The sequence below is a fragment of the Mangifera indica genome, chromosome 9, assembly GCF_011075055.1.
Source record: "Mangifera indica cultivar Alphonso chromosome 9, CATAS_Mindica_2.1, whole genome shotgun sequence".
Classification (NCBI taxonomy): domain Eukaryota; kingdom Viridiplantae; phylum Streptophyta; class Magnoliopsida; order Sapindales; family Anacardiaceae; genus Mangifera; species Mangifera indica.
This window is the reverse complement of record NC_058145.1, coordinates 3,838,585-3,850,933: the sequence shown is the minus strand read 5'-3', so window position 1 is coordinate 3,850,933 and position 12,349 is coordinate 3,838,585.

Here is a 12,349-nt window from a genome sequence, read left to right as displayed (position 1 = left end):
TTTTATACACTTCCCAAGGGATTGGTGGAGAAGAAAGACTTATTCCATATTACATAAAATTAACAGGATTATGCTAAACTTTAATTTCAAAGTTGAAAAAATAAAAATAAAACAATGTTATGCAAACGATATTGTAATATATTATTTAAATTACATTATGTAATATAATGCCATATTGAATGCTAGATAATCTTCAGTAGAATATTGTAAGAAATTAAGTTTATATGAATTTTTAAGGCTAAAGGACTATGTCCCACCCAATGTTTAGTGAAATGACAAATTTCCACCTTTTAACTTTCAAAAACCTAAATACTCATAATTTTATTAGAATTTACTATTAGGATTAAAGATAAAAATTTTATTCAGTTAAAAATATTAAAAAGAACCGAAAATTTATTACATCCCCCATTTCCCTGAGTTTAAAAATCTAATAATTTCTCTTTATCCAAAGTTTGAAAAGTGATAATTTTCCTTGTAGAGTTTTTTTTCTCCTCTTTTTTGGTAAACATATCCTTCCCGCCTTTTAGCGCTTTCCTTCTTAGTAGGCTTTTCTCTCTCTTTTGATCTCTCTATGACCCTCCTTGGATGTCTTCATCTTAGAGAAAGATGACAAATCATTTTTGTCTCAAACGAAAATGGCTAGGGGAGGGCAACAGAGGGACCGGGAACAAGAGAAAAGCCAACCAAGAGGGAGAATGCGAACGACTGGGAAGGAGATGTTTGTCGAAGAGGAAGAGAAAAAACCCTAGGGGTAAAATTATCACTTTTCAAACCTTAGGTATGAAAAAATTGTTACATTTTTAAACCAAGAGAGGAATGTGATAAATTTTTATTTTTTTATATTTTTAGCTAAATAATATTTTTACCCTTCATTATAATAATAAAGTTTAATAAAAAGGTAAATATTTGAGTTTTTAAAAATTAACAATTAAGAATTTGTTATTTCACTAAATCTTAGACGGGAAATAATCCCGTGGCCAATTTTTAGATAACATTTAAAATGAAAGCTGGCCTTTCACTATTAAAATTAAATATTAAATAAAACAAAAGTTAATATGAACTAAAACATTGCAAATCACAATGTGATTTTTCATGAAAAAATAACAACAATATAGTAAAATATTAGCAGGTGATAATAAAATAATAAAACTATGTGTACATATTTTTAGTATATAATTTGTGTATACAAATGATTTGTCATTATGTGATTAGATGATTTTGAAAAAAAAAGTAATACCCGATCATATAATAATATATCATATTTGTATAATTTTATGTAGAAAAAAAATATATGTGTATAACATTGCTTGTAATAAAAATTTTAAAGCTTAGTTTAGGAGTACCATAGTTTGCCTCATAATAAGTTAACTTCTAGAAAAAAAAAAAAAAAGAACTTTAGATTAAGAGTATGTTTAGGTTAGGCTAACAGCTAAAAGAACAATTTAGAAATTTTCTTAGCCAAAGGATTTATTCTCACCCAAAAATTAGCGTTTTCCCAAATTTTTATCCATTAATTTTGAAAATCTTAAATACCTATCAATTTATTAATTTTTGTAGTTAAATGTTAGGGGTAAAATAGTTATTTAACAAAAATATTTGAAAAAATTAAAAATTTATTGCATTTCTTCTCCAATTTTAAAAATCTAACAATTTCCTCTCCACCACCGCCAAAGGTTTGAAAAATCACTATTTTCCCCCTAGGGTTTTGATCTCCTTTCTCCAGTGACAATCCTTTCTTCGGACATCAACTTTTTCTCTCCCTCCTGGTTTCTTCTCCTAGTAGTCTCCTTATCATCTTCGTCAAATTTGGAGATGAAAAATGTTAGGGAGGGTAGTGGAGAGACTAGGAGGAAGGATATCAATGGTGGATATCAATGGTTGGAGAAGGGATTGTTATTGGAGAGAGGAGATTGAAACTTTTGGGGGGGAGAAAGAATTGTTAGATTTTAAACTTGGGAGGAGGGAATGTGATTTTTTTTTAGTTTTTAAAAATATTTTTACTAAATGACGATTTTATTACTAATTCTAACTACAAAAATTCATAAATAGTTGGGTATAAAATTTTCAAAACTAATGAGAGGGAATTTTAGAAAAAGTCCTTTGGCCAAATTTTCTTACGTCATTTGCATTTATAAAATTTAAAATATGCTATTTTGCTTCTCCCCAGAGAAATTTAAATTTTGAACTTTTCTTTTCCTATAAGCTTATTCTGAGCTTCTTTAATGTTTTGTAATTACAAAAGTATCCTTATTCTATTTTATATATTTGATGTTATTTACTTTTTCAATAAAACCATGTGTATCTATTTTAGATATATAAATATGTCCACATTTATGCGTATCATCATGTGATTGAGTGATTTTAAATTAAAACTAAGAAGAAGTATCTTAATTCTTTAAAGTATCAATTTTTTTTATAATAACATATTCATACGTAAACTGTGAAAGTATTATTTAAAAAAAAATTATTTGTAACATTATTATGACTAAGGAAATTGTTGTTTTGTTAATAAAAAGGGTAATTATCACTTTTATAATACTTATTTATAGAATTGTATAAAACCTCAAATTTCAACATAGTTTACAAGCTGGTTATATGAATTTAAATTATTGTTTTATAATGTTATTAAAAAATTTAAAAAGAAAACTATATAGGATATTCCAAAGCATGTTAGTAACTTTGTCTATAATTTTTGAAATTTTATAAATTAGAAAAAATTTATTAAACTTTCTAAAAGCTAAAAATATCAAAACTAGAAATTGGCATGTCAAAGAAAATAGTTTTAGAAAGGTTTTAAAATCAATCTTAAGCTGAATTTTTTAATTAAAAAATAAAGTCTAGTTTGATTTGTACCAAATTTAATAATTTTATAAATTATAAAAAATTTATTAAATTTTGTAAAAGCTTGAACTATCAAATCTATAAATTGTTTTGCAGTATTCGTAGTCATGAAGAAAATGGTTATGGCGAGGTTTTTATATCCTTTTTAAGCTGAATTTTTAATAAGAAAAATAATACGTCTAGTTTGATTTCATTAAATTTCATAATTTTATAAATTATATATAATTTATTAAAGTTTTTAGAAACTTAATCTGTCAAATTTGGAAATTCTTGGTAGTGTTTGTGGTCTTTGAAATAAATGATTTTACAGAGATTTTTATGTCTATATTAAACTAATTTTTTAATAAACCATTAATATGTATAGTTTGACCTTGCCGAAATTTATAATATTTTGATATGCACTAAAATTGATAAATTTCGTGGAACAAACGTTTTACATAGTAGGCAAGTGTTATGGGTTTAGGGTTCTTTCTCCGGTATCTTTAGGGTTTATGAAAATATCTTTGAGTTGGGGTTTTCAATGGAAATTAAGTACATTTTTGAGATTTGTCTGGTAACAAATTGAATTTACCGGATATGTTTAGGATTGTAAGAATTAATTCTAATTCAACTTAATCACGCAATAGTATATATAATACCAAATTATATATTTAATCTAAATACATAATCAAGATTAAGGATGTAGAAGAACTTGTTTGAGCTATGTTTCTAAATCTGAAGAACTATAAAAATCATCTAAAAACTAAAAACACGTTATGACAAGTTTTCTACTCCATAAACCTCTTTATAACAGCTTTGAATAGATAAAACATATATCAAAATTAGATTTTGGAGTGAAGACCTAGCCAATTTATATGAAAGATTACTTTGATCCTTCATTAAAAGTCTAATAACCTAAACATCCATAGTAAATCGTTCACGAAGACTAATAACATTTTAGTATATTGGGTTTATTTTTATTAATCATTGAAATTCATCAGTAAACTGACAGTAGACTATTCAATTATTTAGTTTTATGAAATCAAAACATAATTAATGTTAATCCATATTAAAAATTTCTAATATTCTTCCACTTAGAAAATATTTATTATTATTTAAAAAAAGAAAAAAAATTTTGACTCTCAAGTAATCAACACTTTTAATTTTAAGTAACCACTATTTTAGAAAACAAAATAGTCTAAAAATAAAATATACTATAATAACTAATCTAGTTAATTTGATTAGCAATAATAAACCAAGACATTACTTATATTTTCTATCTACATAAGATCGTCCTTGATTACAATTACTAATAATCAAATCAATATGAATTAGATTTGGGAGTGTAACAGAAGTAGCACTCAACAAAGTGATCACAAATAGTATTATATCTATATTAGTCAATCTTTGTGATTACTCTTTAAACTTCATGTTAAAAAAAAAACAAGAGAAATCTCTTTGCTTCAAATAAAGCCTATATGTTTTAATTTTACTAGAGATTTATGAAACACACACATACAACTGTCATATTTAAGAGTAATATAAAGTCGACCCATGATCCATCAAGTTCTAACACTTCAAGATCAACCAACATTACCAAAGCCCATGTTCCATCCTTATATCAACCGAACCTACACTTGTCATTGTGTCCAAACCACTCCATTAGGTGCAATATGATCACTTGGGACCTAGGCTAGCAATTAAGCGCAATGAAATTACTTATGTGTATTAGTTTAAACATTTTTTAGTTTAATAATGTATTTTGTTATGTTAAGCCTTGCTTGTCTTCTATTAGTTCACCTTAGAAAAACACATGAGAAAGTCAAATGAAGCTTTAATGGAGGAGTTAAGGGAGACAAATAGGCAATTACCCTATTTGGTAAGGACAAGGTTGGCATCCATGGTTGGCTCCTTGTCTTTTACCTCTTTGCGAATATCCTGTAAACTAATATTTAGCTTTATTTTGAATTCAAAAGTTGTATTAGATTAATATTTAGTTTGAATTACAAGTTGTATTAGTTTAATGTATTTTGTAGCCTATAAAAAGGCTTAACAATCTCCATGTAAAAGAGAAACTTGGTTAATGAAAATCATAGTGTTTGTTCATTCAGCAACTAGTTTCCTTTATCCTCTCTCCCTTGGCTAGAGATTGGTGGTGGATTTGCCCTTGGCATGTAGTTCTCCTTTAAGCCATAGGTGTGTTTTTGGTCAATTATTCTTTTCTTCTTTATCTTTTCTCTCTTGACCAGAGTTAGGTGGTAGAATCCTTTGGCAGATGGTGTTCCTTTAAGCCTTGAATTATTTCTTGGTCATTGATCTCCTTATCCTTTTTCTCTTGACCAGAGATTAGTGATGGATATCTCTTGGCCGATAGTGCATCTTGTAATCCTTGGGTTGTTACTTGGTCAAATATAAATATCAAACTTGTTTTCCTAATTCTATGTCTTTAACTTGCCTTGAACTTAATCAATACATGCACAAGATCCGCATCAAAGAGAAACCTTATCTTAAGACACATATTGTACCTTAACTGTATATATGTGTATACATCCATATAAAGATAAATATACCATCATGTATCCATGTACCAAGTTTTGCAAAACTCATAATTATAATGAAACATCCAATTTAATATAATGTTATAAAGTCAAACATAAAATAAACTGAAATTTCTTTAAGACTCATACTAACCTAAGACATCAAATTGTTGTAACACATCTATATTTGTTACATGACTTTTAAAAACAATGGGTTTAAGTCCTTTAGTTAGAGGATTAGCTAACATAACATCAATACTAATGTGCTCTACCACAATCTTTCATTTCTTTATAAGATCTTTAACTGTAAGATACTTTATCTCCATATGTTTTGACTTGCTATTGACTTTATTGTTCTTGCAAAAGAACACAACTGCATAATTATCATAGTTGATGACAGTGGTCTATAAATGAAATCAACCACTAGAAGCTTAAAGATGTAATTCTTCAACCTTATGGCATAGGTAGTTGCCCCATAGAAGCAATATATTCTACATACATGGTTGAAGATGTTACTAATGTCTGCTTAATGTTTTTCCAGGATATGACCTAACCTTTAAGCATAAAGATGTACCCTGAAGTAGATTTGAAGTCATTAGGGCATCTACTAAAGTTTGAATTTCCATTCTTTTGTACGTAAGCATAAAATCTTTAATTCCCTGCAAATATTTCATGATTTTCTTCGCTACTACCTAATAATCAAAACCTGGATTAGCAACATACCAATCAAGAACATTCACAACAAAAGCTATGTCAAGCCTTATGCATACTTGGGCATACATTAAGCTCCAATCATACTAGCATACGGTTTATCTTTCATAAATGCCTTTTCAACATCACTTTAAGGATATTGCTTGTTATTGAACCTATTTTCTTTCATGATAGGTATGTCGCTATCTTTACAATCTTGCATTTTGAATCTATTAAGAACATGTTCAATATATGCCTTTTGAGATAAGCCAAGCAAACTATGAGTTTTATCTTGGTGGATTTTCATGCTAAGAAAAAAATAAGCTTCCTTAAGATTTTTCATATCAAAGGCTCTAGACATAATTTACTTAGTCTAGTAAAATATATTGTAAATAATACTCGCAAGCAAGATATCATCACATAGAATACCAAGAAAATGAACATGTTCCTACTGATCTTCATATACACACATTGATCAAATCTATTCTTGGGAAAGGCTTAAGATATCATTGTCAAGAAGCTTGTTTTGAACCATGCATAAATGTTTTTAGTTACATGCCATATGTTATTTCCTTTTAGCCACAAAACCATTTCGTTGCTTCATATGTACCTCCTTATTAAGCTCATCATTGAGAAAATATGTTTTGATATCCATATGATGAAACTCTAAATTAAAATAGGCTACCAAGACTATTATAATTTTCAATGAATCTCTTTTAGTTTTAAAAACCAATTTACAACCAATAAACTTGAGACTTTTTGATAGCTCCACAAGATCCCAAACTTTATTTTCCTTTATGGATTACATCTTATCTTTCATAACTTTCATTCACATATTTGAACTTGGACTCTGAATTGCTTATAGAATGAAATCAAATCAGTTGTCCCCAATGTCATATTTATTTTCAACCAAATAAACATAGATATCTGAAATGACAACCCTTCTTTGTCTTATTGATCTCTGAAGGGTTACCTAAAAAATAGGAACTTGTGTTATATCCTTAAGAATTTTAATTTGAGACTAGCTTGAACTTTAGTTATTTCTTTTTGGATAGAATCATTTATCTCAAAGGAAGGAGCTAAAGGAAATGTGACAACTTTTTTAGGAACATGAACAGGAAAATCAATAATAACAGGAATTTCAATAAAAACTGAAGCATCATGAATATCAAACTCAAGGAATTTAGTAGTTTGGGAATTTATTATTCTTGTACCACGTGAAGGACAATAAAAACCTATATCCCTTAGAGTGAGATGAATACCTTACAAAGTAACACTTGGTAGAGTAAGGATTAAACTTTTTCTCACTGAGATTATAAATCTTAACCTTAGTAGGGCAACCCCAAACTCAAAAATGGTTAAGATAGACTTTCTACTAGTCTATAACTTAAAAGGTGTTTTGGGAATAAACTTACTAGGAACTTTATTCAAAATGTATACAGTTGTTTTGATTTCCTCACCCCAAAAGTATTCTAGAAAATTAGTCATACTTATCATGCTCTTTACCATATTTATAAGGGTGCAGTTACATCTTTCAGCCACACCATTTTATTCAAAACTCTCAAGCATGGTGTATTGAACAAGAATCTCATACTTTTATAAGTACTTGGCAAAAGGGCCCATATATTGACCTAAATCTTCATGTCTTCTATAGTACACACCCTTAAGGTCGGATCTTACTATTTTAATAACTTTCTCTAATTATTTTTTCACTTTAGTTCTGAAGACCTTAAATTTCTCCAAGACATCAAATTTTTTGTTAATTAAATAAATGAAACTATAATGAAAAAAGTCATTAATAAAATATTGCCAATCATGAATTGTAGTAGAATAAGGCCCACTTATAAGTATAAATTACTTCTAATAAATCTGAGCTATAAGTTACACCATTCTTTTCAGTCTTAGTTAACTTTCTCCTAATGCAATCAACGTAAGTCTCAAGATCCTTAGAATTTAATGATGGAAAATATTATCTTTTATTAATGTTTCAGTCATTTCTTTAGATGTATGACCAAGCCTCTTATGCCATAACAAAAAAAAAAAAAATTCATCAATTAAAAATCTTTTCCCATGTTATTTTCAACATTTATAGAAACATGAGTATTAACAGGAGCTAAACAAACATTATACATTTCATTATCTATAACACAATCATAACATGAGATAAATGATTTTATCTGAAGAGAAACACTTGAAGCTCAAGAACCCCTTACACCTCAAATTGAAATATCTTAGGATATAACAAAAGGTCTTGGTATGTAACGCATGTGGGCACGTGAGCACATGTTCGAGCCTGTGATGCATTATTGCTGATTTTTGGAGTGTGGTGATGCGTACAATGGATTATGTTCTTGTTATGGTATGTGTTACCTCTTTAAGGCTTAAACTTAATAAAATTTTGATAACCACGAATTGTAGTGGAATAAGACCTATTTATATCATTATGAGTTACTTTTAGTAAATCTGAACTACGACTTGCCCACTTCTTTTTTGTCTTGGTTAACTTTCCCTTAATGAAATCAACACAAGTCTCAATATCCTGAAAATTTAATGATAAGAGGATATTATCTTTTATTCATCTTTCAATCTTTTTCTTAGATTTATGACCAAACCTTGTTTTGCCAAAACAAAAAAGATTTTTTATCAATTAAAATCTTTTTCCCATAATATTTTCAACATTCATAGAAACATGAGTATTAATGAGAGCTAAACACATATTGTAGATTCCCTTATCCATAACACATTCACCAATAATTTTGGAATTTAAAGATAATTCAACCAAAGACTTTTTTAATTTAAAACAAAATCCACATTTATTTAAAGTTTAAACTGAAATCAAATTCCTTCTAAATGGAGGTACATTGAATACAATATTTAAAACTAACTCAAAACCATTATTCAATCTAAAGCTAACAACTCTTATATATTCTACATCAACGTTTTCATTGTTTCCAACTCTAAGTGTCTTCTCAGTGTCACTTAGTCTCCTTTTGCTCTTGAACCCTTGTAAAGCAAAGGCAACATGCATAGTTGCACCACTATCAAGCTACCAAGAGTTTGGTGATACATAAATATAATTCGATTCAAAATACACCAGGCTTAATGGGTTACCCTTCTTTCTAACCAAAACTTATATTTCGAGCAATTCTTCTTCATATGACCTTTTTTCTCGTAAAAAAAATGCATACCTTTTTTCTCACAAAAGAAACACTTCCCATGATCTTTTTCCTCTACTCTATTTGTTAATTTCCCTCCATTGGTTTTTTTTTTTTTTGACCTTGGTCATGCCCTTTATTCTAATCATTTTAAGGAGTAATAGGATTAAACTTGTCTTTCTTATACTTTTTCTTACAATGATCATCTTTAGTCTAAAAGATAAAGAAGACTAACTCATTGTTTTCCCCTTTGGATCTTACACTCCTCAGAAAAACACTTAGTAATCAAACTATATAAGCTCCAAGTTCCCTCTATGGTGTTTAAAGCTGTTTTGATTTGAGAAAAGGTTTGATGCAAGGTAACTAGGACATGATGAATAATGAACTCATTGGGTAAAAAGATTTTGTGACTCTTGAGTTTCTCCTGAATGTGAAATAACTTCAATACATGATCCCCAACCCCCCTCAAACTTTGTGTATCTTATTCTATTTAACTCACTTATAAGGGATGAAACATTAGCATTATTCAAAATTCGAAATCGTTTTTCTATAGCGATAAAAAATTCTTTAGTGATCCCATCAATTGGCAGTGCACTTAGAAGATGTTCAGTTATAGTCTTTTTTTATAGCCATTATGCATAAATGGTTTGACTTCATCCACTTAGCAAATAGATTCTTTTCTTAATTAGGACTCGTATAAGTAACATCTGCTGACTTATCTTGAAAAAGTGTTATATCCCAATCACTTATAATCATAGCAAATTCAATGTCTTGCTTCAATTGCTTGAAATTGTTTCTAGTCGGGACCTTAACGGTGGCATTGCTTTTGTTCATAGAAATATAGACTAAAATGGAAATAATGCAACAAGTTAAAAAAAATGAGCAACAATTAATCAAAGTAGCTTTAAAAAACAAAAAACTTGATAAGCTACACCTTATTAGGATTCCTTGGGCATTATCATCAACTCACCTTTGGGCAGGAAGAATGATATGCAATAAGGGTCCTAAACACAAGGTTATAATAAAACTTTATAAGGACCTACATATGATGTTTGAAAAAATATCATCTTTGGGCAAATAAATTTTTTTAAATCATAGTTCATCTTCCACTTGATAGGATAATAAACTTTATGAGGACCTTTAAAACATATGACGTTTGAAAAAATATAACTTTTAGATAGGTAAATTTTCTAAATCATAGTTTATCCTTCACCTCATAGGAAAAACACATGTCAAAATGACCCAACCACTATTGGGTGTATTGGATATTTCATGACCAGTTGATTTATATAATAAACCTTATGCCATTTTAGATTTAATACACACAATAACCACCTTTAGGCATATTATTATATGCATTAAAATTGTCGAATGTACCATTACTAAAGAGAACATTTCATAAGCCTCAAAATGTGTTGCTTTGGGGATTGACAATTTGAGAACTCACAAATTATTCTAATGATACCAAATTATGTTGCTTTAATTTAATATTTCATGAGATCCAATGTCTTATGATCTCTTACAATCTTTTCCTAAGATTTGTTACATCTTACCTTATGAACAATAGTTTTTGATAGATTCTAGACTTTAATAGTTAAAATTTACTAATTCTAAGTCAAGAAGAGGTAATACATGTCACCAGAAGAACCTAATCCATTATAAGCGCTACCATGCCCCAAGAATCAGTAGCCACGTGTCGCCACGCACTAGAAATCATCTACCACATGTTATCATGTGTCGCTATAACAGGTCATTCGCTTACACAGGAACTTTACGTGCATCATTTAAACATAATTTAGATGGGTAGAGTAAACCCATTTGCTACACAGGTCAAACAACCTGGATTGACCAGACTTGGTCTCTAGGTAATTCAACCTTACGAGTTAAGGAATCAAGTTGGGAAAACCTGACTTCAAACTATAATTCCAGAACCTTAGCCATTGATTCCAAGTTTGTTGACACCGAATTTTTCCATGTCTTACCATCGGTTTCATCCTCAATAGCGTTAAACCAATTTCTTGTCACTTTTCTAGTATCACAGTAGACGTTGATGATAGAATTTTGTCACGAAAACGCGTCAACAACCAAGGACAACCTACCTAAACCTGATGGCCCCTACCACTATCTCCAATCATGAACTCCACTCCATACATGGCGGGAAATCATCGGTGTCGTCTCATTGCTCACACTGACACCGACTCCGGTGATGCTACTGCCAACATGTACTATTACGAATAATATATATAATATCGAATTATATATTTAATCAAAATACAAAATTGAAATTCTGAATGTAGAAAAACTTGTTTATGCCATGTCTTTAAATTCGAATAGTTGTAGAAATCACCTAAAAACTAAAAACACTTTATGAAAAATCTTTTACTCTAAAAACCTCCCTATGACGACTTTAGATGGGGAAAATGTATATCAAAATTAGGTTTTAGTGTGGGGACTTTGCCAATTTATATAAGAGATTACTTAAACTCTCTCATTAAAGGTTCAATAACCTAAAGACCTACACTAAACCGTCCATCCAAACAAATAACCTTTAAGTGTATGAGTTTATCTTTATTGATCACTTAAGTCCATTTGTAAACTGATATTAAAGTATTCAATTATTCAGTTTCATAAAATCAAAACATAATTATATTAGCTCACATCAAAAATTTCTAATATTGAGCAACTTTTTGCGTGATAGTTTAGACATGTAAAAGTTTGTATTGACATTTGCTCTTAATTAAGGGAAGTAAAAGCTATTTGTTTTGAATTCATATATATATATATATATATATATATATATTAATGTAATTCCTATATATGTTCAAAAAATAGTAACCAAACCTAAAAATTTTATTTTCATATGTTATAAAATATTTCTTCAAACTTAACATTTTAAACACACACACACACACACGTTTGAACCTTGGTTTTTAAATATACTGTTTGTAATGATTAAAGGAGAATTGTTTGTGAAATATTTTTAAAAGGAAACTTATGCTCATTTACAATTTGGAAAATATAATATTTGACTCATTCTTTATGGTCTTTAAATATTTACTTTGAGTTCTGAAATTATAAATTTGGTTCAATTGAATTATTTGTAGGTTGTGCACATTTTTTATTATCTAGTTGAGTCATTGAGAGTAT